This window comes from Sapajus apella, unplaced genomic scaffold (assembly GCF_009761245.1).
Source record: "Sapajus apella isolate SASKATOON/1434 unplaced genomic scaffold, GSC_monkey_1.0 scaffold1, whole genome shotgun sequence".
Classification (NCBI taxonomy): domain Eukaryota; kingdom Metazoa; phylum Chordata; class Mammalia; order Primates; family Cebidae; genus Sapajus; species Sapajus apella.
This window is the reverse complement of record NW_022436941.1, coordinates 14,001,767-14,024,211: the sequence shown is the minus strand read 5'-3', so window position 1 is coordinate 14,024,211 and position 22,445 is coordinate 14,001,767. Positions and strand designations below refer to the sequence as shown.

At 42.9% G+C, this 22,445-nt stretch overlaps 1 long non-coding RNA gene across 1 annotated transcript; it reads left to right on the top strand.

The window, feature by feature from the left end:
• The first annotated feature begins 6,599 nt into the window (after positions 1-6,599).
• On the top strand, positions 6,600-17,350 carry LOC116541187. The gene is made up of 2 exons (XR_004264747.1): positions 6,600-6,784; positions 17,236-17,350. It is a non-coding gene; the product is annotated as an uncharacterized LOC116541187 (long non-coding RNA).
• Positions 17,351-22,445: the final 5,095 nt, after the last annotated feature.

The following is a 22,445-nucleotide window of genomic DNA, read 5'->3' as shown; positions in this document are numbered from 1 at the left end:
ATTGTATCTCCCATCTATTCTCCCAGGTGCCCACTTATCTTTCCAAAAAGTCATTTGTTTTTCCCCAAGTGCCCTTTCTCCCCTTCCCTTTTCTCTACTAAGATAGGTATATATAAGCCCCCCACATCTAACCACTTATTTGACTTTTTATTACTTTTTTTCTGTAAAACCCTCTGTGCATGTAAAATTAACATGAACAAAATCAATATACATTTTCTCCTGCTAATCTGTCTTCTGTCAGTTTCACTCACAGGCCCAGCCACTAAATTTAAGAGAATAGAGAAACAGTTTCTTCCCTTTTACAATACTAAGTAAAGTTCGTGGAAATGTGAACCATTTATGCCATTCACCTTTTAGAACAACAAGGATTTTGCATTTTTTTGACTCATACATTTTATAAAAATTTCCAAAAAAAATGTTGCATTTTTATGTCAGATCTGGCCAAGTCAGAGGACCTTGATATTCTTGATATTTCCAGGAGTCCTGAAAGAGGAAATACACCAGTGAAGACAATGCTCCCAAATTCTAGCTTGTGAGCTGGAAGACAGATTTTTCAAGTTTGAGAGCATGGATTCTGGAGCCCCGTTCTTTGGATTCAATTTTTTTTTTTTCCGTGACTTACTAATGGTGAGGTTTTACAAAGTTTCCTAAGTTTTTAAGCATTAGTCACATCACCTGTAATGAGAATAATAACTCACAATTCTGCAGGTTTGTTGGGAGAACTGACTGAGATAATGAGCACAAAAATGCAGTAACAGTGTGTTATGTGCCCAGGGCAGCTGCTGCTGCTAGCATCACTGGAAGAGAGCCTGAACCTCACTTAAAGGAATATTATACACATACACATTCCCTCTTTAGGGGGATTTCTTACTTGGTTAAGGATCACTTGTGTTAGAGACGAGCATCTCATAACTGAATGGAATTAACAACAAACCTACAGTTTCTTCTAATGATTGACAAATTATATGAACATTATGTTATTCATACAAATGGTAATAAGAACTTGTTACAAAGCCTTTTTTATACAACCCCACCTTCAAGGCACAGAAAAATCTGGTCAAAAAAAAAGTTCAAGAACAAATTTGTATTAACATTTTACAGATGAAGAAGCTAAACTCCAAAAAGCTAAATGACTTTCCCAAAGGACTAAATTGTAGGGGAACACACTTGAAACCAGATGTTCTGATTCAAAATTTCAGCACCTTCCTATTATATACCTCATGAATGTCCTAAATACAGTGTAATCCTTTAAGGAAGCTTATAACTAGCAGAAGAAGATATTAATTCTAAAGACTCCCAAAATTAAAATAATTGTAGGTTACATGCTATATATCATATTCCATTAACCAGCAAACGTCACAAACAAGCTATATGTTGACATGATTGCACAACTCTTTAAATAACTCAGTTGGCTTTTTTTGTTGTTAAATATATCATAGCTCAAAAATTTAAATTTTGCCTTAAGTTATGCAAACCCCTCTCTGGGAACTTTGAAATAAGATTCATTTTTATCTTGTTTGGAATGACTTGCATTTGCTTAAGGACAAAGCTTTGGGCTCAATAGGCTTTCAAAATCAGTTTTCATTCTATGATCCTATGACTTTTAATGACACCTAATATTTAAATTAGTTGTAAGACCAGCCTTTACGATTACAATTTTGCCACTAATAACTTGTATCAGTATGAAGAAGTTTAATCACCATATTGCAAACCAAAAATAAAATTCTGAGACCCCTAACCAACTGAATAGACCCCTCCTCTCAGCCAAGGGCATTATAAAGTAAACCCAGGCTGGGCAGGGTGGCTCCCGCCTGTAATACCAGCACTTTGGGAGGCTGGGGAGGATGGATCATCAGGTCAGGAGTTCAAGACTAGCCTGGTCAACGTGATGAAACCCTGTCTCTACTAAAAATACAAAAATTAGCTAGGTGTGACGGTGAACACCTGTAATCCCAGCTATTCGGGAGGCTGAGACAGGAGACTCACTTGACATTGGGAGGCAGAGGTTGAAGTGAGCCAAGATTGCACCACTGCACTCCACCCTGGGCAACAAGAGCAAAACTCCATCTCAAAAATAAAAGTAAAAAGTAAACCCAAAACATAGTTCAGGCCATGGAGCAAGTTGTCAGACATGCCTCATTAGGCCCGCCTCCCATTGGAATTCAGGCACAGTGGACCAGTATTAACATTAAAATAGACCTTAACACTGACAAAACAGAGTATTTGCAGCAGTAAGGTATCAACATGAGAGCAGGCTCTGAAAGAAATCAAGGTATTTTACCCCAAAATATCTTTCTTTGACATATTTTGAAATAGTCCTGCAAAGCTGTCTTTTGTGGGGAAAATCTACTTTCTGAAGAGAATCCTTTTCCCTTTCCAGGTCTTTTTCCTGATCCAGGTGAAAATTAACTAAGAGTCTGGTACCTTTTTGAGCCTCAAAAAAAAAAAACAGCTACAATCTACTCTCTCTGAAGCCTGGGGCTACCTGGAAGATTCATCTACATAATAAGAACCTTGGTCTTCGAAGCTCCTTATCTTAATCCAGACACTCCCTTCTACTGATTCCAGGTCTTAAATCAGAAAATCTTTAAATCCACCTATGACCTAGAAGCCCCCACAAGTTGTCCCACCTTTACAGACTGAACCAATGTACATTCTACAGGTATTGATTGATGCCTTATGCCTCCCTAAAATGTAAAAAACCAAGCTGTAGGCCAGGAACAGTAGCTCATGCCTGTAATCCCAACACTTTGGGAAGCCAAGGCAGGCTGATCACCCGAGGTCAGGAGTTCGAGACCAGCCTGACCAACATGACGAAAGCCCATCCCTACTAAAAATACAAAAATTAGCCAGGCATTGTGGTATGTGCCTGTAGTCCCAGCTGCTCGGGTGGTTGATGCAGGAGAATTTGAACCCAGGAGGTGGAGGTTGCAGTGAGGCGAGATTGTGCCACTGCACTCTAGCCTGGGCAGCAGAGTGAGACTCTGTCTCAAAAAACAAACAAACAAAAACAAGATGTAGCCCAACCACCTTGGGCATATGTTCTCAGGGTCTCCTGGGACTGTGTCACAGACCATTAGTCACTTGTATTTGGCTCAGAATAAATCTCTTCAAATACCTTGCAGTGTTTGACTCTTTGTTGACAAGGTAAGGCTGCAATTAAGGGGGAACAAATTCATTGCAAAGTTAACGGACAAAAATTGATGTCCATACGGTATTTTGAGATAACCATTTTCTGGATTTTAGGAAAATGTAAATCAATAATGTATCACTGCTATCGAATTTTTCATATGCCTCTGGTCCTAACACATAAGACTCAAACTTCCAGAATCTATTTCAAACACCCAAGGCATTTTGTTTTGAGCTTTAATATTTTTCATTCTCCCAGGTAACCATGAAATTCCTCCTTTGTTCCATCAGTGTCCACCCACTTCTGAGGGACTATGTTAACTTCTCTTCCCGGGTCTACAAGGGCTGTGGTTTTAAAGGCAAGAACTTCCCAGTGCCATGCCTTCATCCCCGTCCCATCTGGGAACTTAAGAGTTCTTTGTCTAACTTTCCCGCTCACTGGTGGGCTGGGGAGAAAGCCCGGGTGAGCTTCCTTTGTTTAGAAAGCCTGCCGAAAGCTGCAAGGGAGAGGGCTTTGATTTTGGGCCAGGCAGCCAATCCAACATCAGAGTCGAAGATCAATCACTCCAGAGGAAGTTTGGAAAAGCTCCTTAAGCTGGAGGAGAACTTGAACGGGGCGGTGTAACTGCTGGGTTAAAATCCCCCTACTCCCTTACCTGTGCAACTCCATCTCTGGATCCCCTCCCACAGCAATGTGGGAGCTGTCTCTCCCTCTCTTCCTGTAGGGATATCCCCTCCAGATTCCCGTTCCATGGCAGCATGGGAGCTCTCACTCTCTCTCCATTCTCTCTCTCTCTGCCAAATAAATCGCTCTCTATTACCTCAACTCTTTGGGTCCGTGATACTTAATCAAGGGTAAGCTCACTGCGCCAGGACTCTCTCCCCATTCTTGGATGAGTGAGAGCCCAAGAACCTCGGGCACATCCCATCAAGGGAGGCAGCCAAGCCTCCCCCACATCCATGATATGGGTTACCCTTCTATACAACTTATTCACATCACCTCAAATATCGAGATTTCAACCCTTGAGAATTCTCAAGCAACCAGACTCCTGCAGAACCTGATAGTCAAAGGAGAAAGAAGAAAACATCCTTGGTGATAAAGGAACTTGTAAGGCAAAAGTAAATCAAACAACTACAAACAGAAGTGCCAGAAAGACTAACTAAGAACACAGCTTTTGGAGGTTTGCCAAAAAAAAAAAAAAAAAAAAAAAAAAGCATTCTGGTTTTCTGATGACTAAGCCTGATTCTTTGTATGAAGGCTACTAAAGCAAAGGAGAAACAAGATCATAAGAGAAAAGGAACAGAAGGGATAAGAAACAGCTGCCGCCAGGCAGAGGAAAATCAGTAACAGGCAGGGAGCCCAGCAGCGTTCGCTCAGACAGCAGAAGAGAACAGAGCTGCTTACCTGAGAGGCCACTCACACTTCTACCCACCCCGCAAGCACCAACACAAGACCACTCAGTGTGGGGGATTCCCTGCAGCTGGCACAAGGCCTGGAGGCCAATCAATCCCACTGACACCTTTGGGAAGGATCAGGATCAGAATATACCACCCCAAAGTATGCCACTTTGGCAAAGGATTGGGTTGAGCTGAAGACAATTGAGAAATAGCAGACTGCTGAAAAAGCTGTTTATCCTCCCCTATCTGCCTAAAAGCAGGGCATAAATTTCTCTCTGTGAAGGCACTTTCCTCTCCCATACCGGGAAAAGGAAACAATTCTTATCACTAAACATGCACTGGCTTGAATCTGCATAAACAAACCTTACTGAAACAACCCTTATCTTTCATTAGTTACCCTATATATTTACCTTTTCACAAGGTGCTGTGCCTAGAAGCTCTAAGCCCTTTTCCACTTCTCCACAAATGTATCATCCTTTGTTAAAATGCTATATAAGTCTTCAATCACCTCTTTGGGTTTTCATTTAATTTCTGTGAGGCCCCCATATGCATATTAAATAAATCTTTTTCTCCTGTTAATCTGTCTTTTGTTGGTTCAATTTGCAAGAGCCCAGACACTAAATCTAGGAGAGTAGAAGAAAGAGATTTTTTTCCTTCCCCTCTGGGGCAAAGGCACAGCAACCTAAGGAGACCCTGTTCAGTACTGATCACATCCTCTGCCTTTGATAATAACTAAAATTTGCTGAGCACTTACTAAGTGCCAAGTCCAGCTCTAGTTTCTTTATGTCTTTTACTCATTTAATTCTACCTACGGGGTAGGTTCAATTATTAGCACCTACTTTTAGATCAGGTCCTCCAAGAAGCAAGTGCCCTAATGGAAATAAAGAGGCCTGATTTTTTTCCAGATGGAAAATAAGTAAACCAAAAGTATAAATATATTTATAATAAAAAACTATTTGTTGTTTGTCTGAAATTCAAATTTAACTGGCCATCCTGATGCTTGTTTGCTTCTAAACTGACCACTGTGCCTGAGGAGAAATCCCTGAGTGAGAGAAAACAGGAAAGAGGTGTTTAGGCTGAGACAGCCCTCAGGCCATGATGCAAGTCTGATCCCAGTGAGGAGACAAGGGGAGAAGATGGGGTGGAAACAAGATAAAGCTTTCATTAGGAAAGCCACCAAAGAGTCCACAAGCCAAAGTAGCAATCAGAGGAGATCTGTGTGGCCCAGGAGTTGGTGTGCCTTGGTATCCCTGATGCATTCAGTTGCCAGAAGCAGCCAGGCAGGCCTGTCCACGCAGCGATAGATTTAGAGCACACCAGCTGGGGCCCTTAGTCAGTTACACTCCCTGCAGTTGAAGGTTTGCAAAGCAAACCCTAATCACCACCACACACTCCCATTTTGTAGGTGGTAAAACTGAATCACAGAGAAATAAAGTAACATATCAAAAGTCAAGGATAGTCAATAGCAGAACCAGAATTTGGCGCTCTAGTTCCAGAAGGCTTGCTTCTGACCACCGCGAGGCTGTGTCCTGTCTAAACCCACATCTTCTGCACCTTCAGAAACTGAAGTTGACAGAAGTATCCTTCAGAAAGTGCTACACTTGGTATACAGGGTGTAAGAAAGGAGTCTACAATAGTTTGGATAGGTGTCCATCAAAACAGTGAATATGTTTACACATGACCAAAATTACATCAGTTTACCTATCTAGTAACTACAATGCACTTTGAAAAAATTACATATCCAAGCTGACTTCTAGTTATTTATTTATTTACTTAAAGAGATGGAGTCTTTCTCTGTCACCCAGGCAGGAATGCAGTGGTGCAATCATAGCTCACTGCAGCCTCGAACTTCTCAGCTCAAGCAAAATCCTCCCACCTCAGCTTCTCAAGAGAAATCCTCCCACCTCAGCCTCTCAAGTAGTGGGGACTACAGGAGCATGCCACCAGGCCCAGCTAATTTTTTTTTCAATTATTTTTAGAGATGGGAGTTTCTCTGTGTTGCCCAAGCTGGTCTTGAACTCTTGGCCTGAGGTGATCCTCCCACTGCAGCCTCCTAAAGTGCTGGGATTACAGCCGTGAGCCACACCCAGGTTAGACTGACTTCTGAGCTCAGAACGTGGGATAATTGAGATTATTTTTTAATAGCACAACATCAGTAAACTCTACTATTTCATCAGGCCCCTCAAATCTTATAATACCTGAAATGTATTTTCACCATCTGGAACCAAGGGAGGCCAAAATTGAAATGAGAAACCAGGTAAATAATACTGGGGGCGGGGGGAGCACTTCTTATTAGGCTAGGAAACATGTCCCAACACCATGAATTTGCTTCCTAAAGATAAATATTCACAGAAGAAGTTTCCTTTTCAGGGAAGGGACCAAAAAATTGAAATTCCTAGGAACAAAAGGTCTGCACAGGCTGCCCAGGACCTTTCAGTAGGCCTCAGAGCCTGGATCAGGTCCTTCTACCACTTGCCTCTGGCCCCAGCTCTTGAGGGCAGCACAGGCGCTGTTGGCCCCAGTAGCACAGTGACCTTCATCTAATTCTCTCTCAAGCCAGGACCTGCCCAGCTAGCACCCATTGCCCTGAAACCAAAGATATCAGGGACCATTACAAATCAGTTATCATTTGAGACCAAACTTTCAATTGCTTAATCTCCTGAGAGTAAATGTATTAAAGTGTTTACTATTCCAAAGACCAGTAAAAACTTCAAGTATTTTTTTTTTTTTTAGGTGGAGTTTTGCTCTTGTTGCCCAGGCTGAAGTGCAATGGCGAGATCTTGGCTCACTGCAACCTCCACCTCCTGGGTTCAAGCAATTCTCCTGCCTCAGTCTCCCAAGTAGCTGGGATTATAGGCATGTGCCACCATGCCCAGCTAATTTTGTATTTTAAGTAGAGATGGGGTTTCTCCTTGTTGGTCAGGCTGGTATCGAACTCCCGACCTCAGGTGATCCGCCTGCCTCGGCCTCCCAAAGTGCTGGAATTACAGGCGTGTACCATCATGTCCAGCCCCAAGGATTGTTTTTTTAATGACAACTTTACTCTTGTGCCAGTGAGCACTGTTTCTAAGTTAGTGTAATTAAATAAAGTCTCCTATCCTTTTAGAAGCCATTCTGTGGAGAAGATCTAAGCCCTGACTTTCATCCATTTATTCAAATGCTGCACCCAAGAACACCTATTTTTACTTTCAGTCTCCATAGAGCCTTAATCACATGTGGCAGTTTTTCCATCCTCTCTCTGTGCATCAGACTTGCTTAAGTAAAATACATTTCATGTGTCTTTCTCCCTCTACATGCGACAGACAACCATGTTTTTTAAAGAAAATCTATTATAAGCAGTACCTATTTGTATTCCTTTCTTTTTATTTATTTATTTTTTTTTTAGATGGAATCTCTCACTGCCACCCAGGCTGGAGGGCTGGAGGGCAGTGGAGCAAACTTGGCTCACTGCAACCTCTGCCTCCTGGGTTCAAGCAATTCTCCTGCCTCAGCCTCCTGAGTAGCTGGGGTTACAGGCATGTGCCACCACACCCGGCTAATTTTTGTATTTTTTGTACAGATGGGGTTTCACCATGTTGACCAGACTGGTCTCGAACTCCTGACCTCAAGTGATCCACCCGCCTCGGCCTCCCAAAGTGCTGGGATTACAGGCATGAGCCGCTGTGCCCAGCCTACTTGCATTCCTTTGATTCCTTGTTTTATATTTCAGAAAATCCACTGCCCAGTGTAACAGTCTTAAATCTTCTAAATCTCAGACTGGCGTAATTTTGCAGTGGATAGCAAGGCCACCAACAACAACGACAACACACACACACACTCACACACGCACCCCACAATCATAGAATGTTCTTGGCTCATGGGACTGCAGCTAGAGCCAGCTGTCACATCCCAGATTTTAGGTTTTACTGTAAGTGCATCAAGCAGGGAATTCAAGCTGGGTGGGCATTGAGGTGGTATTTCTCTCAGATTGGGTGTGTGAGAATCTGGAGGTGTATTTGCTTATGCTTAATCAAGCAAAGCTTTTCAAAACACAAATCTGAAAAGAATTTTTCTGAGACCTCTATAAACCATGAAAAATTACCCATCATGTCTAAAGTGGTCCCTGGCTTGTTCTGTTTGTTTGCTCTGTCTTGGATAAGGCCATCATAAAGCACCACTGAAAATATGCCAAAGCATTCTTGTTGTACTTGATTCTCAAACCATTATTTTTTCACTTGAGCCAATGAAGTTTGACTTGGCAGGACTAGATATTGTGATTCTCAATGTTAAAACTCTAAAAGCAACTCATGTCTCAGCACTGGAACAAGCCACACTCCCTGTAGTCATTCAGAAACTGTCCACTAAAAACAGTAACAGTGACCAAAAAGAACATACAGTGAGGCAGAGAACAAAGTATCTCCCCAAATCCCCCTGACCCACCAGCTGCAGGGCAGAGAGGCACATTAACATCAGTGCTTGGAGAAACCAGAGTACCATTCTGGCTAAACACTGAGCTATGTTATGTCGGATTCTGAAGAAAATAAGAATAAGTACATAATGTGATTTTTAAGGTGTCACAGTTTAATTAATAACATTAACATTGTGTACAAATTAGATTTATCCTCTGCCAGGGCTTCAGAAAGAACAGCAGACAAGCCAGTAACAAGAAAGAATCTTTTCATGACACAGAAATGCCCATTTCGGGCATTTTTTTACTCAGTCCCAGGGGAACTACTTTCAAAGATGCACATATAAGGAAGTGGCAGTTTTTCTGTTTTCTAATTTACATCATGTTAGTAGAAATAGAAAGTCTAGCTCTGTCTTGCGAAGGCAGTAAGAGACTAGTTAGCAATAAACAGTTATTGTTGGACCAGGTGCGGTGGCTTACGCCTATAATCCCAGCACTTTGGGAAGCCAAGCCCAGCAGATCACCTGAGGTCAGGAGTTCAAGACCAGCTTGAGCAACATGGTGAAACCCTGCCTCTACTAAAAATACAAAAAAAAAAAAAAATCAGCCAGGCGTGGTGGCGCACACCTGTAACCCCAGCCACTCTGGAGGTTGAGGCAGGAGAATCATTTGAAATCAGTAGGCAAAGGTTGCAGTGAGCCAGTGGTGTGATCTTTCACACCACTGCACTCCAGCCTGGGTGACAGAGGGAGACTCTCTCTCTCAAAAAAAAAAAAAAAGTTATTGTTTATTTAACAGTCTTATTTATAATAGGGTTAGCTGGTAAGGACACTTGACCTATCAAAAAGACTAAGTACCCAATATGCATATATTGGCAATTAAGAAAAGTTACAAATCACCATTTACCTAGAATTATTCCATTAAAAGATATTTTTTCTTTAAAATAATAATAGAGACAAGGTCTCACTATGTTTTCCAGGCTGTTCTTAAACTCCTAAGCTCAAGCAATCCTCCCACCTCAGCATCCCAAAGTGCTAGGATTACAGGCATGAGCCATCATGCCTGGCCTCCATTTTTTAAATTACATTAATAATTAATGTTCTCATAAGACAGAGTTTCAACTCTCTTCCAAATCCTACAAAAGTGGGTGGCAGTGAGACAGTCAAGTAAAAAGGGCCCCCTGGCAGAACCCTGAACCAGCCTGCACACTTGAGATGATGGGGTGGAACCTCAGGAATTTCACACTATTTACAGGTGGGAGAAGCCTGGCCTCTCCTGTTCCAGCATGGAACCTGGATTCAGTCTGTGAGGCAGGAAGCCGGCTAGCAGGACTTTTGCTTTGCCGAGAGTCCCTGTTTCCCTTTTTTTCCCTTTTTGCCCAATAAATTCCATTTTTCTCACCCTTCAAAATGTCTGTGAGCCTAATCTCTCATGGTCATGTGACAAGAACCCCATTTTTAGCTGAACTAAGGAAAAAGTCCTATAACAGCAGGGGTCCTGCACACACCCACATCCCCTGTTTTACTCCAAGTCACTCCATTGGCTTCCTTCTCTTTTTCCTCCTCCTGGAAAGAATATCAAATATGCCGACTTCCTTCCTGGTATAGAAGAGGAAAGACTTTTCCCCTGCCCACTTAGGTTCTGAGTATGGAACCTATAGCTTGAGCTGACGAAAAACAGACTATCAGGAGAAGTATACACATTTTATTTGATATTAATTAATAATGTTATGTAACATGGGAGGCTTCATAGAAAAAAGTGAAAATCCAAAGGACTGTTAGATCTAGGGGCTTATATACCGTTTTAACAAAGGACAATAAATTGTAGAGATGTGGCAACACAAAGGAAAAAGAGGCTTGTGCTAGAGGCAGTGAATTGTGGGACAGTGACTATATAAGGAAATTAATGGAAGATAAAAGTTATTTTAGTAAGATTTGTTTGTATAGATTCATCTCAGTGTCAACTCTCCACCTCCAGTGATAGAATGTTTTACTCTTCTTCCTGGTACAGGGAGGGTACTTTTCTTATGGGAAATGTATGCTCTGCTTTTAGGTAGAAAGGGGAAGGGCAGAGAGCATAAGGTGTTTCTCAACTGTCTTCATCTCAAAATAATCAATATGCCAAAAGCAGCATATTTTGAGACGACACATTCTAATCCTTTACACTGCCCTGACTGACCCTGGCCTGGACACTCAGCTCCTTGCATCACTACTTCCATTCTCATTTCAGCAGAAAGGTCACCTCCTCAACAAGGACTTTGCTGACCTCCCTGCCTAAGTTAGGATATTCCCCCACACCCCCCTCACTCCATTATTCTATATTCCAAAAGCCTTCTCTCTTTTTAATGACATTTTGTTTCAAATATCTCAATTTGTGGTCAATATATTTGCTAATTTACTTGTTTATTAACTTTCTCCTTCTCTAGACTGAGAACAAAAACAATACCTGTTTATTCTCCAAATTTCTTTTCTTTTGCCTACCTATATTTCTAGGTTTTTTTTTTTTTTAATGCCCTGTTTCATAACAAGAAAATAAGATATTTGTGTGTGTTTAAAAGCTGATTGTTAATGTTAACAGCATTCTTAGGCTCGGCACAGTGGCTCACACCTATAATCCTAACACTTTGAGTGGCCAAGGCAGGAGGATCACTTGAGCCCAGGAGTTTGAGATCAGCCTAGGCAACATAATGAGACCTCATCTCTACAAAAAATAAAAACACATTATCTGGATGTGTTGGCAGAAGCCTGTAGTCATCTCAGCTACTCTGGAGGTTGAGGCAGGAGAATCACTTGAGCCCAAGAGGTTGAGGCTGCAGGAAGCCATGATCATACAACTGCATTCCAGCCTGGGTTTCAGGTTCAGCCAGATCCAGGTTCTCATTATGACCCTTCTAGCTCCCAGCTGTCTCTATGTGGGCAAACAGTCTAAACTCTCCAAGCCTTCCTGTTCTTATATATAAATTATTTTTAAAACATCAATTTTCAACTATTGTTCTATACTTAACATTTTGTTACTGCTAATATTCATGCTTGTTAAGATGTTAACTCTTTTTTTTTTTTTTGAGACGGAGTTTCACTCATGTTACCCAGGCTGGAGTGCAATGGCGCGATCTCGGCTCACCACAACCTCCACCTCCCGGGTTCAGGCAATTCTCCTGCCTCAGCCTCCTGAGTAGCTGGGATTACAGGCACGCACCACCATGCCCAGCTAATTTTTTGTATTTTTAGTAGAGACGGGGTTTCACCATGTTGACCAGGATGGTCTCGATCTCTTGACCTCGTGATCCACCCGCCTCGGCCTCCCACAGTGCTGGGATTACAGGCTTGAGCCACCGCGCCCGGCCTAAGATGTTAACTCTTCAAAAAATCATGAAAATTGAAAACTCATGTATAGCTTGAACCAAATAAAAAACTGCCAATATTTGACAATTTTTAAAATTTTTAAAAATGACAATTTGATATGGTACAACATAATTTATGGTTCTTTTGACCTGGGGGTTCAGTGGGAAGAATAAAAATTTGAACTCTGCAAATAGCTGATGGACAGCTGAACCTCCATTATCCAAGTCAAAGGAGGTTCCCCAAATAGCCTAACCCAATGGAAACCTCTGCTTTTTGTTTCCTACTAATTCAAGATCCAGGGGCACCGAGGAGAAAACATTATTTTAATGTCCCATGACTCCAACTAGATTGATAAGTTCCCAACTTCGCGATTGTCTGTACTTCATTAGAATTCCTACAAGGAAAAAAAAAAGATATAACTCACTTAAAATTAAAGAAAAAGAATTTTCCTTAAAGCCATGGCTCACAAATTTGTTTATCTTAGCTCATAGATCACCAACTCCCCACTCTCTGCTCACATCACCACAGCCACCCACGGTTATCACCTCTTTTAAAAAAAATAGAATTTCCTTGTTCCTTTATGACTAAGAAGGTAAGTAAAGCATAGTTTAGACAATGAGTGTATATGGGAAAGCACCAGTTAAAGAAATAAAGGAATATTCCAACATCATATCTTCCAAATAAGGAAGCTCATATTTATATGAGCTAAGTTAAGCGAGGTAATAATAAAAATTTGGCGAAGTGCAATGGCTCACGCCTATCATCCCAGCACTTCGGGAGGCCAAGGTAGGCGGATCACTTGAGGTCAGGAGTTCAAGACCAGCCTAGCCAACATGGCGAAACCCTGTCTCTACTAAAAATACAAAATTTCACTGGGCATGGTGGCTAGCACCTGTAATCCCAGCTACCTGGGGGACTGAGGCAGGAGAATTGCTTGAATCCAGGAGGCAGAGGTTGTAGTGGGGCCAGATTGTGCCACTGCTCTCCAGCCTAGATGACAGAACAAGACATCGTTTTTAAAAAAAAAAAAAAAAGAAAGAAAGAAAGGAAGGAAGAAACTAAATTATTTAAGAGAAAACAGAAACTGACCTCTGTGACATAAAAATAATAGAAGAAAAACTTTTTAAAAAATCACAATTGGCTGCCTTCCTCCTACGTCTGAGTGAAAAAAAATGCCAAAGTGGGCGTATCAAACTTCCTGCCTTGCCAGTTGCACTTATATAGATACTTTGAGCCTAGCATGACGCATGAGAATATATCAACATTTTAATGTAGTAATAATATTATTACTATTCCTAAACCAAGGAGTAAGAAGATAAAAAGGGGAAATGCCCCACATTTGTAAGTGAATACATATGAAATAAATTAACAAAGAAAATAACCTTAGTTAATTCTAAACACCACTAAAGCAGCATGGTTTTCTATGGTCATCCTAGCTAGACCTAGGTTTTTATTTTCATTTTATTTATTTTTATGTATGTTGATTGATTGATTGATTGATTGATTGAGACAGGGTCTCTATCTGTCACCCAGGGTGGAGCACAGTGACAAGACTATGGCTCACTGCAGCCTAGGCAACCTGGGCTCAAGCGATCCTCCTGCCTCAGCCTCCCAAGTAGCTGGGACTACAGGCACACACCACCATGCCCAGCTAATTTTTTTCATTTTTCATAGAAACAGGATCTCACTGTTACCCAGGCTGGACTTGAACTCCTGGGCTCAAGCCATCCTCCCACCTCAGCCTCCCAAAATGCTATGATTACAGGCATGGGCCATTGTACCTAGCCTTGAGTTTAGATTTTTCATCCCAATCTCTCCCTGGTCTTCGCAGACACAAATATCAAATCAACATACCTGTTATGAGCAGATTGGGCTGCAAGTGATTTAAAGCACACACACACACACACACACACACACACGAACAAAATAGAAGTTTAAGAGCCTCCAGCAGGCAATTCAGAGCTGGTCTGGCAGTGCCTAGAAGTTCTCAGGAACCCTGCCTACTTTTTCGCATGGCCATACCTCCAGTCAGGAGGCAGAAGAGGCTGACTTTATTCCAGGCAGCTCTGTGCCCACCCTAGAACAGAGGGGATGAATGTCGGGTAGGAAATAGATGTCTCTACTGTAACCAAATTCTACCAAACACATTAAAAGAAGCCAATACCTCCACAAATCTTCCATTTATTTGCTTATTCACAAATGTTAACTAATTTCACACCATATGCAGGCATCTTGCTCAATGAACACAGAAAAGCAAGAGAGCTTGAACAAACTAGACAAGGTCCTGCCCTCACAGAGCGTCCACTGAGTGAAACAGATGTGAAAAAATCAGGGCACATCACATCTCTTGGGGACAAAAAGAGGGAGAAGTTAATTTGACTTTGAGGTGGGGATGGTTATAAAAAGCTTCCTGTAACCTTTCTTACTGTTATTAAGCAACACACACAAGAAAAAAGAAATTCATGTGATAACAAATCAGAAATAGATTTTGTCACTGCTGTAATAACACTGAAGTGAATTCTCTGTAGTGACTATTTAACCATAAGCCACAATGCAGTTCTCACTATGCTGCTTAATGTGGTAAACAAAGTTCAGCCAAGGATCTTTTGCTGGAGGGAATAGCTTGTCCAGTTAGAAAGCTTCTTTTGTTTCTGAAAGCTACTAAAAACCCAAGCCCTTCAAGTCATTTTTGCAACTCTGAGGGAACAATTATGTTTTCGTGCACAGACTTTAAAGAAAGCATTTTACAGAGAAAAATCTTGCTGGTGGACAGGGAGAATGGCACCTTGCCCAGGTTATTTATAAAGATGCAGGACTGAGTGGATGTGATAACTCCAGCCACTTAGTCACAGAGGCACATAGGTTATGAAATGTCAACAGCAGGGCAGGCTTCTTGTATGGATTAGAAGTTCTGCGAAGCCACAGTGGAGAGAACCCTGGGAAGGCTAAACTAGCCACATCTAGGTTGGTTCTGTGCATCTGGTGAGCAAGAATAAAATGAAATCCCTTGAGGAAAAAAGGAGGCAATGTATTCACCAGAAAAGTCATAGTTAAATGTAGAGGTCAAAAAATAAAAGGAAAGGAATGAGGCCAGGGGCACTAAGCTTACCTGCATTCACAAAAAATACTACATGATTTGTGATTTACTTGGCAGCTGGGGTGGATGGCAGAGGAAGTCAAGGGCAAGCAAACCCCTTCTCTTGGTCTGCTCCTTACACAGGGCAAACATGAGAATAAAAACTGACTGAGTTGTTGCTGCAGATTCTATGGTCTAGAAGCTATAGAAAATTGTATAGAAAATTGTCTGATGCTTTTTATTTAAAAGTCTTTATTTTTTCTTTGAGATGGGGTCTCACTCTGTCACCTAGGCTGGAGTGCAGTGGTGTGATCTCAGTTCACTGCCATGTGCCGGGTTCAAGTGATTCTCGGACTTCAGCCCTCCAGGTGCGTAGCACCACAACCAGCTCATGTTCGTTTTGCATTTTTAATAGAGACAGAGTTTCACATGTTGGCCAGGCTGGTCTCGAACTCCTGACCTCAGTTGATCCACCTGCCTCAGCCTCCCAAAGTGCTGGGATTATAGACTGCACCCAGCCAATCTCTCTCTCTCTCTCTTTTCTTTTTTTTTCATTTTAGGATGTTAAAATCACTTGATCACTCTCTTTGAGGCATCTGAAATCTGGATTTAAAATACCAGGGAAACATTACAATGATTTCACATAATTTTTTAGGTTGAAACAAATTATTCCTTCAAGGAAGAAAAAAAAATCTTCAATGAATCTTGTTAATTGTTTTTCTCTTTTTTTCCTTTTTGACATGTGGCCAAATATAAACATTTTTCTTTTTATTTATTTATTCACTTATTTTCAGAGACAGCATCTCACTCTGTTACCCAGGCTGGAGTGCACCACATCTGGATCACCTGAAGTCAGGAGTTTGAGACCAGCCTAGCCAACATGATGAAACCTGTCTCTACTAAAAATACAAAAATTAGGCAGGCATAGTGGCATGCACCTGTAATCCCAGCTACCTGAGAGGCTGAGGCAGGAGAATCGCTTGAACCCAGGAGGCGAAGGTTACAGTGAGCTAAGATTGTGCCACTACATTCCAGCCTGGGCATAGCTCACTGCAACCTTGAATTCCTGAGCTCAAGTGATCCTCTCACCTCAGTCTCCCAAGCAGCTGAGACTACAGCCATGTATCGCCACATCTGGCTAATTTGTTTACTTTTTGTAGATACAGGGTCTTGCTATGTTGCCCAAGCTAGTCTTCAACTCCTGACCTCAAGCGATCCTTCCAAAGCATTGGGATTATAGGTATGAGCCACCATGCCAGCTGTTATTTTTTCTTTTTTTTTTAATTAAAGCTGTAATACTGAAGGATGTAGTATAAAACTAACATCTGATTCTCTAAGCTTCTCCAGTACAAAATAGGAGCAAGTTGATGTTCCTTTATACTATTCTCAGAAAAGTTAAGGCAATGTGTCCTCTAGGCCCCAAAAAAGGACACAGGGCACAGAGCATGTAAATCTTCTCTCCCCGGCCCTCTTTGAGATTGTGAGCACAGCACGCCTTCCTAGCTCACAGCTGAATGTTTTCATGTTAGAAGCACACTCAATGACCCACTAAATAGGATCAAATAGGTCATTTCATTCAGGAGATTTTCACAGATGAAAAGTCAAGGAATTTAAATACTCAGTGAACAATTTGAATTCACCAGTTCAAAACAGAAGTTCAAACTCAACTAGAAGAGGTGTCCTTGTACAGTGGTCCAACTCACTGCAATCCAAGACCAATCCGTTCTAGCAAAGGCTCTTGGGTCTGTAGGCTGGCAAAATATGCCACCTCAAAATAGGACACTTTGACATAAGGATTATTTTGAACTGAAGGCAATTGAAATAAACAAACACAAGAAAAGCTCTCTGCCCTCCCCATCTTAGACATAAATTTACAAATATTTCCTTCCTCCCTTCTCTATCAGGAAGAAAAAAGTTAATCACTGGAGACAACTTTAGACCGTTACCTGCCTGGAGACGGCACCAGAGGAACCTATGAAGCAAACTGCTAACAGCCCTTTATCTGCCATTGAGTTCCCATAGATTTGTCTTCCCACAATTTGTTGCCTCTAGAGACTCAGGTCCTTTTCCTTTGTCTTGTCACTTCTCTAAAATATGTATTGGGGCCGGGCACAGTGGCTCACGCCTGTAGTCCCAGCACTCTGGGAGGCTGAGGTAGGCAGATCACCTGAGGTCAGGAATTAGAGACCAGCCTGGCCAACATGATGAAATCTTGTGTCTACTAAAAATATAAAAGTTAGCTGAGCATGATGGCATGTACCAGTAATGCCAGCTACTCAGGAGGCTGAGGCAGGAGAATTGCTTCAGCCTGGGAGATGGAGTTTGCAGTGAGCCAAGGTCACGCCATTGCACTCCAGCCTAGGCAACAAGACTGAAACTCTGTCTCAAAAAAAAAAAAAAATGTATTAGTCCTTTGCTAAAATGCAATAAGCTCATGTTCCAACCAAACCTTTGAGTTTATTCATCTCTGAATATTCCCGCATGTAATTGCTGTGCACATGCTAATACAATTGTTTGTTTTTCTTTCATTAATCTGTCTATGTCAGTCCAGTGCATAGGGGCCCAGCCAGAGAAACTAGAAAGGTAGTCAGAAAAAAGAATTTGGTCCCTTTCAAAAGTTCTGGACTAAGACTTTCTTGAGGAGCTCTGCTATCATTAGAGGCAGCTCTAGAGATCTACGATAGCTCCAGTGGCTCAGCCTATAGACTCAAGTTACAGCCCCATCTCCTTTCTCTGCTAATCCAGGCAAGTGTCTACTTGCTCAATCCCTGGGCCTGCCAAATGGGGGCCTAACATCCAGACTATGTGGTTTCCTCTAGATCCTGTTTACTGAAGAAGTACTCTCTGAATCAGGGTGACCCATCAGTCCAGATCACTGAGCCTCTCTTAATTAGAGTGCCCTCCCTTAATTAGAGTGCTGGTCTGGCAGGCCTACACCAGCTCCACACAGAAAGCAGGGAGCTGTAAGAGCTTCTAGCAACACCATCTATTATATTATACACAGAAAGTTTTCACGTTTGATTCTGCATTTGTTCTTACTTCACAACTGTTTGGGGAGAGCAGTGTGGTAAGTAAGAGTATGGCCATTTTACAGAAGAGGATGCTAGGCCTTAGAAGAGATGTGGCTGGCCAGGCGCAGTGGCTCATGCCTGTAATCCCAGCACTTTGAGAGGCCGAGGCAGACTTGGTCACTTGAGGTCGGGAGTTTGAGACCAGCCTGGCCAACATGGTGAAACCTCGTCTCTACTAAAAATACAAAAATTAGTTGGGCATGGTGGCACATGCCTGTAATCCCAGCTACCCAGGACGCTGAGGCGGGAGAATCACTTAAACCCAGGAGGCAGAGGCTGCAGTGAGGCAAGATCACACCACTTCACTCCAGCCTGGGCAACAGAGTGAGACTCATCTCAAAAACAACAAAAAGAAGAGATGTGGCTTTCCCAGTGTTTCCTGGCTGAGAGTTGGGAATCAAATGCAGGTCTCCTGACAGCCCTGGTGCCATAGACTAAGAATCCACTGAGCCAGAGCATAGCAAATGGAGAAGAGGCCATGCTGAAGGAAGCTCATGCCCTCGGCACCAGCCTCCCCGACCCGTTCCACTTCTCCTTTCTCAGTACTATATTTTCCATCCACTCTTTCCATCCTGCCTGTTGGCTCCCCACAGCATTTCCTATCTTTGCCAACCCTATCTCTGTCTTGTTTGTCCAAATTTACCTCTTCCACCTCCTACTCTTTTCCTAACAATTTTGAAATTTTCCCTGACTGGTTGCCTTTGGGCACTGATGACTTCTATTTTTTACTAAGGGATCACGGATGGATAGGTATGAGCTCCCGGGAATAGCGGCGAAGCCTAAATGCTTTTTTTTTTTTTTTTTTTTTTTTTTTTTGAGGCAGAGTCTTGCTCTGTCGCCAGGCGCCAGGCTAGAATACAGTGGCACGATCTCAGCTCACTGCAACCTTCGCCTCCCGGGTTCAAGCAATTCTCCTGCCTCAGCCTTGCGAGTAGCTGGGACTACAGGCACACGCCACCACACCCAGCTAATTTTTGTATTTTTAGTAGAGACGGGGTTTCACCATGTTGGCCAGGATGGTCTCGATCTCTTGACCTCATGATCTGCCCGCCTCGGCTTCCCAAAGTGCTGGGATTATAGGCGTAAGCCACCGTGCCCAGTTCTCTAAATGAATTATTAACTGGCAACTCTCTGATGCATAAAATGAAAATGAATGCAACAGAGGATATTCCAGACAGTGGGTAGAAAGGAATGTTTTCACAAATACTGTGGCAGAGGCTGCTAGTTTCCCCCAGTATCCATTCTGTCCTCTCTCAACATCATAGAACACCCAATTCTTGACTGAGTATGTGGCTCCCAAGAATAAATGCTTGCTTCTCAACCTCTCTTTCGGCTGTATTTGCTGTGTGGATAAGTGTTGCCAACATGAAGTGAGTGGAAGTGATGCACCTCTGGGTCACACCCTGAAATGGAAGGGGTGTCCCACCCCTAATGACCAGCTGACACATGGACAGGGCAATGAGCCATCCTTGACTCAGAACAGCAACATAGAAGGAGCTGAACACCTAGACACCATCGAGTTAGGCTGGACTCATGTTTGTTACCTGGGCTCAGTGATAAACTATCTTGTTTATTTTTTATTTGTTGGAGTCTCTTGTTAGGGCAGCTAAAATAATATCCTAAACAATACCAGGGCCCTGCCTGCAAGTCTAAGACTGTTTCATTCTTCTAGGTAGACAGACTGTCCTTAGCCAAGAAGGGACAGTTAGAAGTGTGCCTAATTCATCAGTGTCTAAAGGATAAAGCCATTGAATCCTTGAGCTGGAAGAGGCTTGAAATGTAACTTAGCCTGGAGAGAGAAATGTATAAAGTTGGGAAAGATGGTCTCAGCTGTCGCCCACCTGGGGCTAATCGGAGTGCACAGCCTCCAACTAAAGAAATTTAAATTTGATTTTTTTGAAAGTTGTCTCCTGGCCTGGTGCGGTGACTAACGCTTGTAATCCTGAAACGGGAGACTTCCCTGAACCCCTTGCAGATGTGTGACAGAGTGTGGCTCGTCAGGTCAGCCACTGTGCACTCGAACCCCTTACGGGAGGAACATGCAGGAGCTGGGGCAAGCGCTTTTGGGCTCCGACCCCACAGTAGCATCTAGGGGTGGGTGCCCGCAACTCCTGAAGCCCCATTGGGCATATTGCAGTGCTCTTTTAGCTCTGCTATTGCAGGTGGCTTAAGTGTTAACTAGCTCAGTGCCCTCTTGGTATCTGGGTCCTTATCCAGCACCGAGGAAGAATCAGGTCACATGGAAAAACTGAAGGATGATCAATGAGAGGGATTTTATTGCCAGATGGAGGTAGCTCTCAGCAGGATAGATGGGGAGCCGGCGAGGGGACGGAGTGGGAAGATGATCTTCCCCTGGAGTTAGGCAGTCCCACAGCCGATCTCCTCTGTGACCATCCCCAGCCAAACTCCTCTCAAAGTTAGGGTGCTCCTTCCCTTCTCTCCCTCTCTGGGCACGGCTCTTATGCTCCTCTGCTCTTCTGCTCATAAAGCCTGAGGTTTGTGGTTTATATGAGTATAGGATAGGGGGCATGGTGGGCCAAAAGGCAACATTTGGGGACAAAAACAGGAATGCTTGTTCCCTTTTAGGGCCGTGGGCTTTCAAGCTTGAGAGTGGGGCCTTTGCCAGGGAACTGTCCTCTTCTATGAAGTACCGCCCCGTCTCCTGTCTGTATCACTCCCAGCACTTGGGAGGCTGAGGTGGGGGGATTGCTTAAGCTCAGGATTTTGAGACCAGCTGAGGCAACATGACAAAACCCTATCTTTACAAAAATATATATATATATATAAATTGGCCAGGTATGGTGGTATGTACCTGTGGTATCAGCTACTTGGGAGGTTGAAGTGGGAGGATTGCTTGAGCCCAGGTCAGGCTGCAGTGAGCTATGATCACACCACTGCACTCCAGCCTGGGCAACAGTGGGAAACCCTGTCTCAAAAAAAAAAAAGGAAGTTGACTCCCAAACAAACTAAGCACTTAGGCCAATTTTGACCATGAGGCATCAGTCTTTGATTTCAATTTGGTCCAATTCATTATTGGAAGAGCTGAGGTACAAAGATATCAAATTCCTTCTCTAAGATGATTCAACCGCTTAGAAACAACTGTGCCTGGTATGCAGGTGCTCCACCTCTGGGACCTGTGCCCACCCCACCTATTCCACTCTTCCAACTTAAGTCCAGGTGTCTCTCCTTCCTACCCCTGAACAAGCACACATGGGGCAGTCAAGTACTATTTTGATTCTGACTCAGATTTCTGCAATTAAGGACAGATCAGTTCTTCTTTCTCTACCTCTTCTCTTCCCAAACAATTCAGCCCTGAAGCCATTAGATGGGTAAGAAGGGTGCCCCCATCTGGAGGAGCTGTGCGTGGGTGTCAGAGCCTGAACTAGGTGGTGAGGGCACTCATGTGAGGTCAAGTCCAGCACGCGCTGGAACCAGAAAGAGATGAAGAGGGAGTCCTCAGGGGATGGGGGATAAGCGAAACATAGGGAGTGATCTACAAACAAATGCATCAAGGGTAGTCAGGCAGGTTTCTCATCAGAGACAAGAGTTGCAGATACTGAAAGGGAAAAAACTATAAAGGAATGCCGTGGTGTTGTATAGGATTCAGAAGTTTTTATGTGAATTCACGGTTGCCCATATAAACAGATTTAGAAACAAATGGAGATGTACATGTCTGCCTGCTGCAAGGGCCTGGAAGCAGTGACATTCCCAGATCAACAGGCATACCTACACTAGACTCTGGCTTTTAAACATGATGCTTTACCAAAAACGACCTGGGCTCCTTGAAGAAATGGCTAATCCAGGGCTGGGGGAGGAAAAGCACAAACTGAGCCTGGAACATCTTGTGCCAAAAAGGAAGAAAGTGCTCAGAGAAGGACAGGAGCATGTCAAAAGAACAGTGAAGCCAGCTTGAAGAGAGTCCCACTGGCCAAATCAGGGATATAAAACTCTATTTTGAGCATCAAAATAAGTAATGTAACAAATGGATTATAACTCATTGGATAAAATAGCAAAATTTAAGTATATACAAATATAAATAAGTG